The sequence below is a fragment of the Macaca nemestrina genome, chromosome 3, assembly GCF_043159975.1.
Source record: "Macaca nemestrina isolate mMacNem1 chromosome 3, mMacNem.hap1, whole genome shotgun sequence".
NCBI lineage: Eukaryota > Metazoa > Chordata > Mammalia > Primates > Cercopithecidae > Macaca > Macaca nemestrina.
The window spans coordinates 84,007,438-84,027,593 of NC_092127.1; the positions used below are offsets into that span (position 1 = coordinate 84,007,438).

The following is a 20,156-nucleotide window of genomic DNA, read 5'->3' on the forward strand; positions in this document are numbered from 1 at the left end:
GGTGGGAAGAAGTTAGTTCAGAACATTGGAAGGGCTGTGTGAGCAAGGTCCGGCAGATTAATTTTCAGCACATTTTAAAGTGCAAGATTGCAGGCAAGCCACTATCAGTGATCTTTGTTCCATGGAACACTGAAGTCGGTAATTCTCAGGGGGAAGCCTGGAGCCACTGGAAGCTTCTGCTGATGATCTCAGCTGACTGCTTATAGCAGGTGATTCCTGGGAGAAGCATTGAAAGCCAAGGAGTGCTGCCAACAATGATCTCATCTGCCTGCAAACAGCTGCTGCTGAGAAAAATGGCTTCTTCTATTTGTGAATGCCTCATTGGCAGAATCTAACCTTAAATGATACTGGAAAGGAATTCTGGAAAATGTAGTTCTACAGCATAGATAGGGATGAGGCTAATGTCAAGATGATAAAAGGAAATTCAGCACATGGAGCCATTAGGAGGGGGTTCTTTATTAGAGTAAGAATGATCTAGTCTGTAGACACCATAAAGAGGGGACTTTTTATTTCTATTTTAAAACTTAATCTACCTCCATTACCCAGGTGCTTATGGCAGGCATAGCTAGCAGAGAGACATAGAATCACACTTCTCTTCCATAGTGTAGCGTTCTTTCTGGAAAGTGGTTACCTGATTACTTTTCCCAGCTTTTCTTGCATCTTGGTGGGACTACATAACTGCTTCTTGCCAATGCACTGTGGGCAGAAGTGGTTGTGTATTTTGCCATAAGGGGGTTAAATATTGGGCACTTAATTTTCTGAAATAATGTTTGTTTTGCCTGTTGTCTGGGTGAGTGCGGAGCATCTAGTAGAGGGCTCTGAAGAGATCCTAGGACACAGTGGAGTTGCTAATGGAAGTATCTCAAATTTAGTCATCAGTTGGACAAAAGCTGCTGATTAGGAATATCTGATTGGATTTTCCATATAAGAACTAAATCTTGTAGTGTGAAACCAGTGAAATTTGGGGACTGCTTGTCATAGCAAGTTGGCCAACCCTAAGTGCTTAAGGAATATTTGATAATAAACAAATAAAGTAGAAAGACTTGCCATGTCTTTTGCAAGGTCCACTGGGATCATTGCTTAAGGATGAATGCCCTGATAGGCAGATTCCATGCTAGCAGATTCTTGTTTGCTTCTTCACCTTAACTTTGTGCTTATTCCTCAAGTATTGTTCAGTTATGACAAGGCTAGTTATGACTATAAAGGATCTCTCATTGTTAGAAATTAAAAACTTTTAAAAGAAAACTTTCTGATGCAAACTTTGTAGGAAAAGTCATAGAAGGGGTTAACAGAAGTGTTATCTCTTAGCATAACTAATCTGCTTGATTAAAACACAGAACTCCTGTTAGTGCTTTTGTAAGTTTAGTAGTTCCTACCTGACAAATGAAATAAGCAAGGACCCCAAGAGCTTGTACCATACCTAAACCTTTAATCTTGTGGAAGAATCTGGTATTGAAAATCAGCATATCATTGTTCTCTGATATACTTTTAAATCTTTCTATTAAATTGTTTTAATCCTAGCAACATAGATAAAAATGATAGCCAATAACTGAAAGTAATAGGCACTATAGTGAGTGCTTTACATGCACCACCAACTTATTAGTTCCACACACATAACAACAAACTATCATAACTATTATTCTAACCTTACTGATGAGGAACTGGATGCTCAGAGAAGTTAAGAAACATCCTAAGGCCATACAGCTACTTGATTCTTTCTTTCATCAATAAAACACTATTCATTTGTTGGTAACTTGTCTGAAACACAACCAGCAGAAAGAAGTTTCTGTACACCTTTTGCTAGGTTGTGTTGGATTATTTTGCTACTAAATACTCTGCAGAAGTGAGTTATTTCTCTACATATTTAGCAAGAAATCTCTCAGTATCAAATTTGTTCATTTTATACTCATTTCTCCAATTCTGCATACCATATTCATTATAGAATCTTTTTTCCCATTGCTGTAAAAATCAGACCATTTGATTAAATTGGTCTCACTGATTTAAGGCTTCTCATATTGTTTCAGTATCTTAAAACTAAAAATTAAAAGGACTTTATAGTAACTTCAGTTGCATATCTATGAATATTGCTCATGTCAAGCTTTCAAAAACAACAACTAAAAACTGAATAAAGTGGAAGTTTTAAGTTTGGGATGTAAGCTATTTCTGTCTAACTGCTCCAAAAACAACTGCTGCTGTGAATACAAATGCTATTATTATTATTCATCTTGTCAATTATTTATTGAGCACCCATTATTTTTATTCACCATATTAGGTACTTGCATACAAGAATGCTAATCTTTAAAACAACCCGATAAGGTAGATACTATTATCCCTGTTTTACAGTTGAGCAAGCTGAAGCTAAGGGAGATTAAAAAGCTTCCCCCACGGACATAGGACTAGTTACTGTCAGAGGTCGTATTTGAATCTTCGTTCAAATCCTGTTGTCTTTCATGAGACCACACTGCCTCTCCCAACTCATTTATAAAGACACATCTGAAATATAGTCCAGTGTACTTACCTGGAATCAGAGAGAAATGCTCAGCCATGAATTTAAGGGGTTCCAGTGTGATACTATGGACTTCCAAATATACATATGGTTTTCTGCCTCCGTGTTTTCTCCGACCTGTTAATTACCTCTTAATTATTTTCTACTATCCAAGTCCTAGTCAACTAATAACATCCAAGCTGTGCTTGTTTGAGGTGGTATTAGATAAATGCTAACCGGATGAACACTTCGCTTATAAAGCCTTCACAGATTTCATGCATGCAGGTGACTCCTTAGATAAGCCTGATAGGTGGAAGTGTTGGTCTTGGGGGGTGGAAATGAAGAACCAACAGCCAGCTTAGCAGACAGGTAGTAGGACATGCACTGTTTATTTTAGCTGTGGTTGTTCATTGAGGACTATCAAGAAAAGGTATAATATCCACCTTTAGTAATAAACGGTATTGATCCCATTAACATTACTGTTTTATCACTATAATTTTATGGAACAGAAAAAGAGAAAAAAAGCTAGAAGATAAAATGAAGCTTGACTCAATAAAATAAGAAGCTTTATTTTGAAATTAAAGTATAACTTTATTCCCTGCTGGGTGGCTGCTTAACCTTACTTTGTACCCTGCTGCCCCCAAAGAAATGCCTTTGCTCATACTTAGCTGTTCCCTATTCAGAAAAGCTTATACCCCAGCTGATCAGCCTTAGAGTCTGAGGGAGGAGCTAACTTTGTCTTGTTAGAGCAGTGATTCTACACATTGGAATCACCTGGGAAGCCTTAAAAATTCTGCTGTCTGGGTTTCCTATTCAGAGATTCTGATTTAATTGGTCTGGGCATGGGGAATTTTAAAACTTTCCCAAGCATTTCTAACAAGTAACCAAGGTTAAGAAATAGTGAACAACTACGATAGCTTTGGGAGCCTGGTTTTCACGTTGAAAATCTTCGGAATTCATAAGGTGAAATGATATTGAACAGCCACTCTTGTCACTTTCATCTTACATCATTTCTTCACAGTTTTTCTTTTTCTTTCTTCTTTCTCTCTTTAGAGACCATCCAATGAGAAAGCAAGGTGGCCTCTAAAAAGAGTTGTTTTAGGAAAAGAGGCTCTCTGAGACTGGCTAAACTAGGTAACAATTCATTCTCTGACTTGGCTGGCTGGGAAATGAGTAGATTAGAGATGGTGAAAGATGAATTAGAGAGTGAGGACACATGGCACAGCACAAAATTTAATTTGTAATTAAAATACTTGGATTTGTTTCTGACTTTGCCATTTACTGTGTGAAAAGGGTTTCTCCTTTTATGAGTAGAACAAGAAAATTTTACTATTTGATCTCTTAAGTATTTTCTAGTTTGTTTTTTTTTTTAACTTTATTATTAGGGGAGACAGGCAGGAGATATAATTGAGGTTGAAGTAACCAATGCTGGGGTAGGCTCCACTCCTTTTTGGATTTAAGGCTGGTTTGCAGAAAGCTGGGGGAAATCTTGCTTCTCCAAACACTTTCCTAGCTTTACTGGGCACCATGGAACCTCATGAGGAAAGAAAGGTTTCTGATCCCAGGTAGTAACTGGGGCTTTTCCATTACTCAGTTTACATTTCCTTGACTCCGAGTTTGTCCAGGCCCATGGATTTTCTGCTTTGTGGGAATAATTGCTTTACCTCTGTGATAACCTATCCCCTCACAGCATTCCTTTCCCTGGCTTTTCTCTATTTTAATTCCCACTTCTGGACATTTACATTTTCCTGCTCAACCATTTCTGGTTCTCCATTAGGTCCAGTTGATCCCACTGAGATGCTTTGCCCTGAATCCAAAAAACAGAGAGTTTTGTCCCTTTGAGGTGAGACAGATGCATTGGGGTTGGGACGGCAGTGGTGCTATATTTATGAGACTTAGTGATCTTATCTCTGATGGGGCATTAGGTGGCCCCGTGAATTCCCTTCTTTAATAATGAAGCCCCTTCTTCCTAGGCTTTCTGCACTTGATTGGAAGAGGATTGCTCTGGGGTACTGACTCCACTTTGAACCCCTCTGGAATCATAGTGCAGCATGAAAGCAGAAGAAGCGTTGCAGAGATTTAGAGAGAGAAGGGCAGCGATTTTCTTCACTGCGTGGAGGTGGGAAATGATTACAATCTATCCACTGGTTCTGAAACCTGCTTGTGTGTTGGAATCACCTGGGAATCTCTGTAAACTACACTTGCCTGAGTGCCTAATTCTACACATATCCTGATTTAATTAATGTGGGGGGCAACTGGAACTTGGTATCAGTGATAGTGATGGGGAGGTTCAAAAGCTCTCAAGATGGTTCTAATGTGAGCAAACTTTTGGAAGAAGTGATCTGTGACTTGTAGCATCATATAGAAAGATAGCATATATTATAGAAATGTAAAATGCTACTCTGAGCAGTTCTCATGAGATGTGATGGTTTTATAACTGGTAGTTCCTTCTGCATACATTCTCTCTCCTGCCACCTTTTGAAGAAGGTTCCTGCTTCCCCTTCATTTTCAATGATGATTGTAAATTTCCTGAGGTCTCCCCAGCCATATGGATCTGTGAGTTAATTAAACCTCTTTCCTTTATAAATTACCCAGTCTCAGGAAGTTCTTTGTAGCAGTGTGAGAATAGACTAATAGAATACCTATCAGTGGGATAGCTGGATCATATGATAGCTTAATTTTTAGTGTTTTGAGGAACTTCCAAATTATTCTCCATAGTGGTGGCACCAATTTACATTCATACCAACTCTGTATGAGGGTTCCGTTTTCTTCATATCCTTGACAGCATTTTTTTTTTTTTTCTGTTGGATTCTCTTTTTTTTCCTTCAACTTTTAAGTTCTTGGGTACATGTGCAGGATGTGAAGGTTTTTTACACCGGTAAACGTGTGCCATGTGATTTGCTGCACAAATCAACCCATCACCTAGGTATTAAGCCAAGCATCCATTAGCTATTTTTCCTGATGCTCTTCCTCCCCGCTGGTCCCCTACATAGGTCCCAGTGAGTTTTGTTCCCCCCAACTATGTGTCCATATATTCTCACTGTTCAGCTTCCACTTATAAGGGAGAATATGCAGTGTTTGTTTTTCTGTTCCTGTGTTAGTTTGCTGAGGATAACAGCTTCCAGCTCCATCCATGTCCCTGCAAAGGACATGATCTCATTCCTTTTTATGACTGCATAGTATTTCATGGTGTATATATGCCACATTTTCTTTATCCAGTCTATCTTTGATGGGCATTTGGGTTGTTTCCATGTCTTTGCTATTGTGAATAGTGCTGCAATGAACATACATGTGCATGTATCTTTATAATAGAATGATTTCTATTCCTTTGGGTATATACCCAGTAATGGGATTGCTGGGTCAAATGATATTTCTGCTTCTAGATCTCTAAGGAATCACCACACTCTCTTCCACAATAGTTGAGCTGATTTACATTGCTATCCACAGTGTAAAAGTGTTCCCTTTTCTCCACAACCCTGCCAGCATCTGTTGTTTCTTGACTTTTTAATAATTGCCATTCTGACTGACTTGACATGCTATCTCATTCTGGTTTTAACTTTCATTACTCTAAGGATCAGTGACATTAAGCTTCTTTTTATGTTTATTGGCTGCATGAATGTCTTCTTTTGGGAAGTGTCTGTTAATGTCCTTTGCCCACTTTTTAATGGGGTTGTCTTTTCCTTGTAAATTTGCTTAATTTTGTTCTTTTTGCTTAGGATAGCTGTGGCTATACTGGGTCTTTTGTGGTTCTATATAAACTTTAGGATTGTTTTTTCTATTTCTGTGAAGAATGTCATTGGTATTTTGATAAGGATTGCATTGAATCTATAGATTGCTTTGGGTAGTATGGACATTTTTACAACATTGATTTTTCCAGTCCATGAACATGAAATATATCTTTTTTTGTGTGTGTTCTCTTCAATTTCTTGCATCAATGCTTTATAGTTTTCACTGTGGAGATCTTTTATTTATTTGGTTAATTCCTAGGTATTTAATTTTATTTGTGACTGACATAAATGGGATTACCTTCTTGATTACTTTTTCAAACTGCTTGCTGTTGGCATATATAGAAATGCTACTAATTTTTGTATGTTGATTTTTTTCTCCTGCTACCTTATTGAGTTTGGTTATGAATTCTAATAATTCTCTTGTGAAGTCTTTAGGTTTTTCCAAATATAAGATCATATCCACAAAGATGGATAATTTGATTTCTTCCTTTCCAATTTGGAGACCCTTTATTTATTTCTCTGATTGCTCCAGCTAGGACTTCTAGTACTATGTTGAATAATAGTGGTGAGAGTGAGCATCCTTGTCATGTTCTACATCTTTGAGGAAAAGTTTACGGTTTTCCCCCATTTTGTATGATATTAGCTGTGGAGTCTGTCACATATAGCTTTTATTATGTTGAGGTGTGTTCCTTTTATACCCAGTTTGTTTAGAGTTTTTATCATGAAGGGATGTTAAATTTTATCAAATGCTTTTACAACATCAATTCAAACATTATTTATTTTTTGTCTTTTGTTCTGTTGATATGATCTATCACATTGATTGATTTGCCTATGTTAAACCATCCTTGCATCCCTGGGATAAATATCACTTCATCATGATGCATGGTCTTTTTAATGTATTGTTGAATTTGGTTTACTAGTATTTTGTTGAAGATTTCTACATCAGTGTTCATTGGGGATATTGGCCTGTGGTTTTCTTTTTTTGATATGTCTTTGTTTGATTTTGGTATCAATCAGGGTAATGCTGGCCTTATAGAATGAGTTTGGAAGTGTTCTTTGTTTCTCTATTTTTCAGAATAGTTTGAGTAGGATTGGTATTCATTCTTTAAATGGTTGGCAGTGAAGCCATTGGGGTTCCAGGCTTTTCTTTGCTGGGAGAATTTTTAGTATGGCTTCAATCTCATTACTCATTATTGGTTCATTCCAGCTTTGGATTTCCTCATGGTTTAATCTTCATAGGTTGTATGTGTTTAGGAATTTATCCATTTCTTTTAGATTTTCCAGTTTCACATACAGTTGCTCATAGTAGCCAGTAATGATCCTTTGACTTACTGTTGTATCAGTTGCAATGTTGCCTTTTTCATCTCTTATTTTTATTTGGGTATTTTCTCTTTTTTTGCTTAGTCTGGCTGAAGGTTTGTCAATTTTGTTTAACTTTTGAAAAACCAACTTTTTGTTTTCTTGATCCTTTGTATTGTTTTCTTCATTTCAATTTTATTTCTGTTCTGATATTTATTACTTCTTTGGTACTAATTTTGGGTTGGTTTGCTCTTGCGTTTCTAGTTATTTAAGACACACTGTCAGGTTTTGTACTTCAAATTTTTCTTTGTTTTTCATCTAGGTGATTATAATTATGAACTTCCTACTTAGTACTGCTTTTGTTGTATCCCATCTGTTTTGGTATGTTGTGTTTCTGTTGTCATTTGTTTAAGTACATTTTTCAATTTCCTTCATTGACCCCCTGGGTTATTCAGGAGCATATTATTTAATTTCCATGTGTTTTTATAGTTTCCTAAATTCTTCTTGTTAGTGACTTCTAGTTTTATTCCATTGTGGTCAGAGAAGATGCTTAATATAATTTCATTTTTTTGAATGTTTTAAGAGTTGTTTTGTGACCTAACATATGACTTGTCCTTGAGAATGGTCCATGTGCTGAGGAAAAGAATGTGTATTCTGCAGCCATTGGATGAACTGTTCTGTAAATCACTATTAGGTCCATTTGATCTATAGTGCAGATTCAGTCCAATGTTTCTTTGTTGATTTTCGTGTGGAAGATCTGTTGAATGCTCAAAGAGTGGTATTGAAGTCTCCAGCTATTATTGTATTGGGATCTATCTCTCTTACTAGTTTAATATACTTTGTATATTTCGGTGCTACAGTGTTGGGTGCGTATATATTTACAGTTATATATTACAATATAGTTACAATATTCTCTTGCTGGATTGAACCCTTTATACAAAGGACTGCTTGTTCCCTTCTTATAGTTTTGTCTTGAAATCTATTTTTTTTTTCTGATATAAGTATAGCAATTCCTGATTTTTTTGGTTTCCATTGTCATGGAGTAGCTTTTTCAATTGCTTTATTTTCAGCTTATGTGTGTCTTTATAGCTGAAGGTGTGATACTTGTAGGCAACATATCAATGGCTCTTATTTTTCTCTCTATTCAACCATTTGGTGTCTTTTGATTGGAGAGTTTAGTTAATTTACATTCATTGTTATAATTGACAAATAAGGACTGACCTACTTTTGCCAATTTGTCATTTGTTTCCTGTTTGTTTTTTGTTCTTCTCTTCCTTTTTTTCTTCTCTTCTGTCTTCCTTTTAGTCAAGGTGATTTTCTTTGGTGGTATGATTTAATTTCTTGCTCTTTAATTTTTGTGAATATATGTGGTATGTTTTTTGATTTGAGGTCACCATGAGACTTGCAAATACTATCTCACAACCCAAAACTGCTTGCATAAATGAAATAACAAGCAAAAGGACAACTAATAACTCTATGCTTTAACTTCATCCTTCCACTTTTAAACTTTTTCTTGTTTCTGTTTAATTTTTGTATACTATCTATGTCCTTTAAAGTTGTTGTAGTTATTTTATTTGACTCATCATTTAGTCTTTCTACTTAAGATAAACGTACTTCACACACCACAGTTACAGTGTTATAATATTCTGTATTTTTCTGTGCATTTACCATTACCAGTGAGTGTTGTACCTTCAGTTGATTTCCTATTGCTCATTAATATCCTTTTATTTCTGATTGAAAAACTCCCTTTAGCATTTTGTGTAGGACAGGCCTGGTGGTCATGAAATCCCTCAACTTTTGTTTGTCTGGCCAAGATTTTATTTATTCTTCGTATTTAAAGGATATTTTCACCATAGATACTATTCTATGGTAAAATATTTTTTTCTTCATAATTTTAAATATGTCACACCACTTTCTGCTAGCCTGTGAGATTTCCATGGAAAAGTCTGATGTCTGATGTATTGGAGCTACATTTTATATTATTTGTTTATTTTATCTTGCTTCTGTTAGGATTATTTCTTTATCCTTGACCTTTGGGAGTTTCATTATTAAATGCCTTGAATGAATCTTCTTTGGGTTAAATCTGCTTGGTGTTCTATGATCTTCTTGTACTTGGATATTGGTATCTTTAGGTTTGGGAGGTTCTCTGTTATACTTTTGAATAAATATTCCATACCTATCTCTTTCTCTAACTCCTCTCTAAAGCCAATAACTCTTAAATTTTGTCCTTTTGAGGCTATTTTCTGTATCCTGTAGGTATGCATCATTGTTTTTTTATTTGTTTGGCTTGTCTCCCCGACTGTGTATTTTCAAATAGCCTGTTTTCAAGCTCTCTGCTTTTCTCTGGTTTATCAGTTCTGCTATTAAAAGACTCTGATGTGTTCTCCAGTATGCCACTTGCATTTTTCAGCTCCAGATTTTCTGCTTGATTATTTTAAATTATTTCAATCTCTTCATTAAATTTATCTGATATAATTCTAAATCCCCTCTCTGTGTTATCTTGGATTTCTTTGAGTTTCCTCAAGATAGCTATTTTGAATTCTCTGAAGGTCACCTATCTCTGTTTTGCATTGTTTGAAGGTCACATATCGTTGTTTCTCCAGGATTGCTCCCTAGTGCTTTATTTGGTTCATTTGGTGAGGTCATGTTTTCTTGGGTAGTCTTGATACTTGGGAATGTTCTTCTGTGTCTGGGCATTGGAGAGTAAGGTATTTATTGTAGTCTTCACAGTCTGGGCTTGGTTGCACTTGTCCACCTTGGGAAGGATTTCCAGGTATTTAAAAGGTCTTGAGTATTGTGATCTAAGCCAGATTTGCATTAGTGGGTACCTCAAGCCCAGTAACACTGTAGTTCCTGCAGACTCATAGAGGTACTGCCTTGATCGTCTTGAATAAGGGATCTGGAAGAATTATCTGAGTACCAGGGAGAGACTCTTGCTCTTTTCCCTTATTTTATCCCAAATGGAGTCTCTCTGCACTGAGCCATTTGGAGCTGCAGGTGGGGTGATACAAGTACCCCTATGGCCACCACCACTGGGACTGTGCAGGGACTCGACTCACCCAAGGCGCACTGTAACCACTCCCTGGCTACTGCCTATGTTCACTCAAGGCCCTAGAGCTCTATAATCAGCAAGGGGCAAAGCTAGTCAGGCTTGTGCCCTTCCCTTCAGGGCGGTGAGTTCCCCCAGAGTCCAGGTAGATCCAGAGATGCCATGTGGGAGCCAGAGACTAGAGTAAAAAACCTTAGAAATCTGCCCAGTGTTCTATTCTACTGTGGTTGAGCTGGCCCTCAAACCACAAGACAGTCCTTCCCATTCTTTCCTCCCCTTTTCACAGGCAGAAGGGACTTACCCTGTGGCCACAGGTTCATGGAACATACTGCCAGGCTACCACTGATATTCACTCAAGGCCCAAAGGCTCTTTCGTCAGTTTGTGGTGAATGTTGCCAGGCCTGAGACTCATCTTTCAGGGAGGTGGGCTCCCCTCTGGTCCAGGGCTGGTAAAACGAACTCTATTTTGAGAGTTGCAAAGGAACCAAAATGCCCATTCTTTGTGGTTTTGTTCAGACTTCTAGAAGGTGACTGCAGAACATGAAAAGCACCAAATGAAAACAAGGGAGCTTAAAAAACAAGCTGGAGGATGGTTTTTACGATGAGGAGAAAACACTGTGAATCTCAAATATGTCAAAATACTTTCTGAAGTAGTTTTAGAATCACTGTTTATTAAATAAGTGAATCAATAACATGGTGTTTGAGTTCTAGGGGATATAAAGAGGTTCCTGGCTTTAGAGACCTCCCAGGCTAAAGAGTGACATGCAGCTCTATAATTTAAGGAACACTATTATAATACTGATAGAATACAAAGTACTATGAAAATTTAGGGAAGGAGAGAAAATGCATATTAGGGCATCAGAAGGAGGAAAGGGCCTTTTAACATCTGCTCCTAAAAGAAAATAGGATATCAGCAGATCTTGCTGGAGAGGGCAGAGAGACACTCCCTCTAACCAGTGCTTCCCCACTCATTTGCTCATAGTGAGGAAAGACTGACCATATTGGGAAGTCCTTGAAGGTTTTCAGTGCAGAGTTGTGTCATAATGCTAGCTGTGCTTTAGCAAGAGGCCTGGGATGCTAGAGTGGAAAGTGAATTTGGCAAAGAGGGGTTTAAAAAAGAATTTAGGAGACTTGCAATAGTTTAGGAGAGAGACTGTAATTTGAGCACTGAAAGCAGAAAGAGTCAACAAGTATTAAAGATAGGGCTTGAGGGCTGAGTCACACATGATGGGACTGTTGGATAGATTAAATAAAGAGAAGACTGAGGCAAATAAATCTGCCTGAAAAGATTTTTCTAACAATAAACTCACAATATTTAGTCATACACTAGTGCTTGGCACGAGATAAAGCAATTGGCATGTATTACCTAGGAGGCAGGACTTTATACCCATTTCATGGATGAGGCAGCAGAGGTTCCACAGTTAGTAACTTGCTGTGGTGCTAACCTGTAAGTAGAAGAGTCAAGACTTGAACCCAGATCTCTGTTACAGATCCAATGCATTCTTAACCATTCTACAGAGGGGTCTCTGAGGGTGATGGGCATCTGTCTTATCACTCCCTGAAGGTTTAGGATAAGATAAAATGGGCATGTAAAGAAGGTAGGTGCCCAGAGTCATTTCCTGCCATTAAAGGCTGCTCAGACTCTAGAAGAGTGAGGATGGGAAGGCTAAAAGTAGCCACGGTAAGGCTTAGAGCAGCAGTTCTCAAATTGTGGTCTCTGCATCAGCACATCAGCATCACCTGGGTACTTGGTAGCATTGGAGATTCCAGGGCCTTCTTCAGACCTGCTGAATCAGAAACTCTGTGAGCTCTGCAATGTGTGATTTAACAAGCCTTCCAGGTGATACTGATGCCCAATAATGTTTAAGAACCACTATCTTGGGAGAATGGCTTCCCTTTCCTGCCCTACTCTAGGCCCAGATGCAAACATGTGAGCAATGATGCTGCTGTACAGGCCAGGAACAGACCAACCAGCTGTGGTGTGGCCCGGGCCCAGCTTGGCAAGAGTTAGAGTAGCAGGCCTTGGCTTTAAGGGGCAGGGATGGATGTCATGCCTCCCATGGCTACGACTGCTTCACTTGTTTGTGGAAGATCTTGTTCTTTTTTTTCATGCATAGGGTCTGATTTATTTCTCCTTGCTGGTGCCTCTGTGGGTCCTGCATGTGCCTTTCCTGTTTAATGGCCCCCTCTACTCTACCAGATGAAGTGTTTGCAAGACTAGTTAATCAGCCAGAAGGTGCGGTGTGACTATGAGCTGAAGAGGAAGGACAGGGAGCTGCAGAAGTTCAAGGAGTGGGGGCAGCAAATGCAGGAGATACCAGATGATACAGGAGCTGCCTGGGAAGTGAGTATCAGGAGGGTTGAGGGAGGCGTTTCCGGATGCCCCCAGCTCCTCTGTGGCTCTTTTGATGTCTCCTCAGTGTCCACAATGAGCTGGAGTGGGATCTCTCTGGAGGGAGCAGCTACTGGGATTCTCTTTCCACAATTCTTCCCAAAGATTTTACATCCCTATCTTGATGTCCTAGGGCCCCAAAGTGAGTATTGTTAGACTCCTTCTCACTTTCTACCCTGGAAAACATCTCCAGACATTGGATATTTTGTCTTCCGGAATAGTCTTCCTCACTATTCATCCTCCCTCTCCTCTTTTCCCACCCACAGGCTGACATTCTCAATGACCTGAAGTGTTAGATAGGAGCCAGCCCACAGGTAAAATTGGCAAAGCTCAAAGCAAGTAATATGGGGATGCCTGTGTGTAGGTAGGAGGGAGGCCAGAGAGTAAAAGCATGGAAAAACAGAGCTAGCATGCTTGGGTTAGTTTTGTAACTATTCTCTTCTCTCACCTGTCTGCTCCATTTGGTAGAAAAGAAGTGAGTTGTTCTAGATGGTGGTGAGAAACTTTGAGAAGCAGATAGCAGCAGTTTCCAAGGAAAATGAGGAACTCAAGAAGTTGTTGACTATGCTAAACAGCTAAACAGAGATGTAGCTGAACTCTTGAGCTGCCTCTCATCAGACCTACTGTGAATTTTTATGTGGTAGAAACAGGATTAAACCTCAGGCCAGGCTCCTGCCACACAAACAGGTCTTTTTCAACTGTTCATGAGAGTAGCTAGTGATATTTTCTTTTCTCCAGAAACTTACCCTGCTTAGCACAAGACAGCTAGGTAACAATCTACATTCTAAAGGTTGTCTACTTCGGTCCTCCAAAACTGCAAGCTTGATGACATTTCTTTATTGAGAGCAGGCTCAATTTTCCCTCCTCTTTTACCAACCAGAGAACCCAGGGGGCCAAATCTGTGGACTGTGGTGCCTTGTGGAAGCACTAGAGTTGCCTCAAGAAGGAAATATGAGTACTCAGAGACTCGGATGGTTCCCTGTGTGGGTAAGAGCTGGGACCAGTGCTTTTCTTATGAAACACACAGCCCTGGGAGCTAGAGGCTTGAAACCCTCCTCACATGAACTCTACATCCTCACATGAACTCCCACTGGCCTGTCCTAGGCCAGGCAACAGAACCAGCATCAGCATCAAGGACCATGACCATGACAAGGAGCTTGTCCAGCTGCAGCAGGAGATACAGAAGGTTGGGACTTCATTGACTGGCAACAGTGGTGCTTCCAGGTGAGAGATATGAAGGGGCTTCTCTATGCTCAGGCTGTAAGGCAGGGACTTCAGTCACTGGGGACTGCTTTGTGCAGAGGCAGCTTAGTTCTAGAGGGATGCTATCAGCTCACCTCCAAGGTTCCTACTTCCTGGAGGCAGAGCAGAAGTTGCAGGAGGCCCCAACCCCTTTTGCCTATGGGCAAACACACTGTAAAGCAGAGAGAGCACCTTATTGCAGCTGCTATCCTTCTGGGCTAAGAGACAAGCAAAGAGGGGTTTACAACATGGTCTCTGGGATGCAGATGCCCCCAGTCCTCTGTGGCTCCTTTGATGTCTCCTCAGTGTCCACACTGAGCTGCAGTGGGATCTCTCTGGAGGGAGCAGCTACTGGGATCTCTTTCCACAACAATTCCCAAAGATTTTACATCCCTATCTTGATGCCCTAGGGCCCCGAAGTGAGTATTGTTAGACTCCTTCTCACTTTCTACCCTGGAAAACATCTCCAGACATTGGATATTTTGTCTTCCGGCTTAGTCCTTTTGACTGAAGCCCTCTTTTGATGTCTGTCTTGGTCCATCAATCTCTCTCAAAAGCTCTAGAAAGGGACCCTAATTCTTCATGCTCTGTTCCGTCTTCTATCTCCGGGCTCTGCTAAAGCTCAGGCAGGTGCCCTTGTGTCCCAGATGTTACCAGATTGGTGTATTGGTTTTAAGGGAGAATGAGTCATGGAAGAAAATATGTTGGGAGTTTAGATTAAAAGGTGGTATGAAGTCTTTTTCCCTTCAAAAAATAAGATAAAATCTCTTATATTGGGCAAAGACTAAAAAATAATGGATAAAATTCATGGGCTCTCTTCATGACTCCACTAAAATCTTACTCTTATTCCCTTCCTTTTCTCAACTCCTTATCTTAATGGAGGTTTAGAGGAGAGAACTGATGTTCCACAGTAGGAAGGAGCCCTTGTGGAAATGGAGCGGTAAGGGCAGGATGAAGGACTCAGAGAGTTCAGTTAGGAACATGAGTTTAAGAGTCTCCAATAGCATCTGTAAGTTTTCACACTTGAAAACAGAGGTAGGCAGAGGGCGGGAGTGGGGAGTAAGTACCAGAGAAGAGTTTTCAGTAGGTGAGGAGACCAGCGCCAGCTTGGCTGGAATGGAATACTTCCTCCTTTACTTTCCTGGGGCTGTTCTGTGTCAGTTCAATCAGCTGCCTTGTTGTCTTCCCATGGGATAGGCTCTGTAATTGGAACTGCAACATTTTTTCTAATTCAGGTAGCTTCCTTCTTCCTCTGGTTCAGTCAGAACCTGCAAATCAGGCGTTTTTGTACTACTATTAGGTTTTTTCTTTTTTTTCTTTAAATCAAACAATACTTTCTCTCCACATGGGAGTTCTGCTGGATTGGCCTTGTTCTTGGTCTACTGTTCTTCCTGATACTTTCTCTCCTTGGAGTTAGCAAAGGGTGGATAAGCCCTAGACTTCACTTCCTCCCTTGCTGGTAGTATTTGTGAATAACACTGACAAACAATGTAAGCTCAATGTCCGAATTACTTAAAGAAGCGATAATTTGGTTTTGGTGCAGCCTGAAGAAGAGTGAGGGTGGGAGTCAGGGACACTCTGAACTCTCAGGGTGGTTCTTGGATGTTATCTAGATGGATAGCCGTTCCTGTAGGTGAACCATTCCCAAATGTGACGATTAGTGTTTAGGTCTATCTAGCTTTCCTTATCAGCAAGGAAAAGAGAACTCAAGAGGAGGGACTGTTTTATTCATAAGAGTTTCAGCAGTCACCATGACCTCTATACTCTCCTTCCCAACCCTGCCCAGCTCTTTTATTTTTGTTGGTGTATCCTGAGTTTTGTCAGCATATAGTATATATTTCTTAAAGATAGTATATCTTTTTTCTTTTAAAAACTAACACAAATATTTTGCAGAACTTTACAATAACTTTATAGTTAGTTATATATTTACACGATGGTGGGCATGATATTCTTGATTGACTACTTAATAATCATTTACTTCCCCTCTTTCCTGCTCTCAGGGATCATCTGTCCATCATAGAGCTTAAAAGTGACAAATACTTTCCTAGCTTGCCCTGTAGTTAGAGATCGCCATGTAACCTAAATCTGACCAATTGCATACAAGGATGGCTGGAAATTAACTTTGTATTTACAGAAACTGTTGTACTAGTCCACTGAACCAAACTGACAATCACGTACTCCAGTCCTTGTGTGAAACTATATTAAAGCTCTCGTTTTCACAGCTAGTTTTGGACAAGTATTGTGTGACTTACCACCTGATGGTCTTTTATATCACGACTTGCCTACTTTTCAGCTCTATATTTTGCATTGTTGGTTGTTTGAAATATTTCAAGTACTTTTTTCAGGACGGTTGCAAGAGTGGTATGCAAGAATTTGAAGACATATATCTGAGACTGGTTAGCCCTTACATATGAGTTACTTCTTTCAGTATGGACATCTTGGTTTACATTTTCTCTAAGATTTCAATAAAAATTGTCTCATTATTTTCTGTCATCTAACATATTCATTGAGAAGCTCAAGACTAGCTTCATTTTTCTTCTTTGTCTCCCCCCACCCCCATATTTTACCATGATGTAACAATGTTGGCTACTTTTCCTTTTTTTTCTTAGTATATCATGAGCTTTTTTTTTTTTATCTGCTTAAATCTTTTCTCAGTTTAGGGCAATTTTCTTTTAATATCTTTGTACATTCTATATTTTGTTTTAAGCCATATATATTCAAAAACACTGATTAAATGAATACCAGTTTTTGATCTATAATCAGTATAGATAAGTGCCAGTTATTCATCTATAATTCAAATGTTTTCATTTTTATTTTTTTATTTTTATTTTTGAATCAGAGTCTCACTCTGTCACCCAGGCTGGAGCGTAATGGCACAATCTGGGCTCACTGCAACCTCCACCTCCTGGGTTCAAGCAATTCTCCTGCCTCAGCCTCCCAAGTAGCTGGGATTACAGGCACCCACCACCACAACTGGCTAATTTTTGTATTTTTAGTAGAGATGGGGCTTCACCATACTGGAGATGCTGGTCTGTTGGTCAGGCTGGTCTCTAACTCCTGACCTTGTGATCCGCCCCCCTCAACCTCCCAAAGTGCAGGGATTGTAGGCGTTAGCCACTGTGCTTGGCCCTTAAATTTATTTTTAATTGATACATAATTGTACATATTATGCACATATTACATATTTAGCAGTCACCATGACTTCTATACTTTCCTTCCCACTGTTGCTCAGCTCTTTTATTTTTGTTGTTATATCCTGAGTTTTGTTCAGGATCTAGTATATATATATTTTATATATATATATGTGTGTGTGTGTGTGTGTGTGTATATATATATATAGAGAGAGAGAGAGAGAGTAAATGAACATACAAATGTTTTACAGAACTTTAAAATAACTTTATAGTTAATTATATTATGTTTACATGATGGTGGGCATGACATTCTTGGATGGATATATAGTTAATTACATTATGTTTACATGATGGTGGGCATGACATTCTTGGATGGATATAAAGTGATATTTCAATACATGTATACGATGTGTAATGATTAATTCAGGGTAATTAGTGTATCCATCACCTCTTATTTTGTGTTGGGAACATTAAAAAATTCTGTCTTCTAGCTGTTTTTGTTTCTCAAATGTTTTATCTACTTTATTCACCCTTGTTCTATCTAGTTCTGAAAGATGATCTGCAGTTGGTTTTCTGTAATGGAATTTCATCTTTGCTGTTTCTGGTGCCATTGAAAATGCTACGATTGCTTTATTTGTTTTCTTTTTTGTTATTAGTGCTCTTTTCATCTCTGATCTTGTATATTGTCATTATCTCTTGTCTCATTAATTTGTTTTAATTTCCCTGTGGGTGATACAGATGATAGTTGAGTTCCCTGTGCTAGTTTGTAGGCTTCTCCTTATATGTTCATTACCGACTAGAATAGATCTGTACTTGCCTTCCGTTTCCTCTAAGTAGAAAGTACTTGCATGGCTATTGTTGGACTCTTCTTTTAGATCTTAAGATGTTTAGCTGAATAAATTCAGTTAAAGTGCCAGTCATTCAGTTAAATTGCCAGTCATATACCAGCCTCAGGGGGAGTAGGGAGGAAGATAAATATACCCACTAGAGAACTTGGTCTCAACAGTTTGTTTGGGTTTTGAAATTACTTTCTTAGAACCATATTTCTTTCTTTTTTCAGTTTTTAATTTTTGTGGTTACATATTGTGTGTATATATTTATGGGGTACATAAGATATTTTGATGCAGGCATGCAATGCATAATAATCACATCATAGAAAATAGGGTATCTATCCTCTCAAGCATTTATCCTTTGTGTTACAAACCATCCAATTGTATTCTTATTATCATTTAAACTGTACAATTTATTCATTATTGACTATAGTCACCATGTTAAGCGATCAAGTACTTGGTCTTGTTCATTCTTTTAACTCTTTTTTTTGTACCCATTAACTGTCCCCACCTTCCTACCCCCCACCTCACTACTCTTCCCATCTCCTGGTAACCATCCTTTTACTTTCTATTTCCATGAATTCAAATGCTTTGATTTTCAGATCTCACAAATGAGTGAGAACATGAAGTGTTTATCTTTCTGTGTGTGGCTTATTTTACATAACATAATGATCTCCAGTTCCATCCATGTTGTTGCAAATGGCAGGATCTCATTCTTTTTTATGACTGAATAGTACTCCATTGTATATAAGTACCACATTTTCTTTATCCATTCATCTGTTGATAGACAGTTAAGTTGCTTTCAAATCTTAGCTATTATGAACAGTGCTGCAACAAGCATGGGGATGGAGATTTCTCTTTGATATACTGATTTCCTTTCTTTTAGGTATAAACCTAGCAGTGGGATTGCTGAATCATAGTTCTATTTTTAGTTTTTTGAGAAACCTTCAAATTGTATTTCACAGTGGTTATACTAATTTACATTCTCATCAACAGTATATGAGAGTTCCCTTTTCTTCACATCTTTGCCAGAGTTATTGCCTGTCTTTTGGATAAAAGCCATTTTAACTGGGGTGAGATGATAGCTCATTGTAGTTTTGATTTGCATTTCTCAATGATTATCCATGTTGAGCACTTTTTCATATGCCTGTTTGCCATTTGTATGTCTTCTTTTGAGACATGTCTATTCAAATCTTTTGCCCATTTTTGATCAGGCTAGATTAATCATGTTAGATTTTAGTCAAGTTAATCAGGTTAGGTTTTTAATTAGGTTAGACTTGCCCATTTTTAATCAAGTTAGAAAATTGGATTTTTTCTATGGAGTTGTTTGAGCTCCTTGTTATTAATCCCTTGTCAGGTGCTTAGTTTGTAAATATTTTCTCCCATTCTGTGAGTTGTCTCTTCACTTTGATTGTATCCTTCACCGTGCAGAATATTTTTAACTTGATGTGATCCCATTGGTCCATTTTTGCTTTGATTACCTGTGCTTGTGGTGTATACTTAAATTTTTGTCCAGAGCCATGTCCTAGAGAGCTTCCCAAACATTTTCCTGTAGTAGTTTCATAGTTGGAGGTCTTAGATTCAAGTGTCTCATCCATTTTGATTTGATTTTTGCATATGGCAAGAGACAGGGGTCTAGTTTCATTCTCATGTGTATGGATAACCAGTTTTTCCAGCATCATTTATTGAAGAGACTGTCTTTTTCCCGGTGTACATTCTTGGCACCTTTGTCCAAAATGAGTTCACTGTAGGTGTGTGGATTTGTTTTGGGGTTCTCTGTTCTGTTCCATTGTTCTGTGTGACTGTTTTTATGCCAGTACCATGCCATTTTGGTTACAAGAGCTCTGTAGTATAATTTATTTATTTATTTATTTATTTATTTTTTTTTTTTTTTGAGACGGAGTCTCGCTCTGTCGCTCAGGCTGGAGTGCAGTGGCCGGATCTCAGCTCACTGAAAGCTCCGCCTCCCGGGTTTACACCATTCTCCTGCCTCAGCCTCC

General features: G+C 38.6%; 1 long non-coding RNA gene across 1 annotated transcript in view; it reads right to left on the bottom strand.

Moving 5' to 3' along the window:
- Window positions 1–12,012: 12,012 nt before the first annotated feature.
- LOC105486318 (uncharacterized) overlaps window positions 12,013–20,156 on the bottom strand; it is an 85,050-nt gene continuing 76,906 nt past the window's right edge. Inside the window, exon 3 of the long non-coding RNA XR_011621129.1 lies at window positions 12,013–15,463. This is a non-coding gene — a long non-coding RNA (uncharacterized lncRNA). The remainder of the gene's footprint in view (window positions 15,464–20,156) is intronic.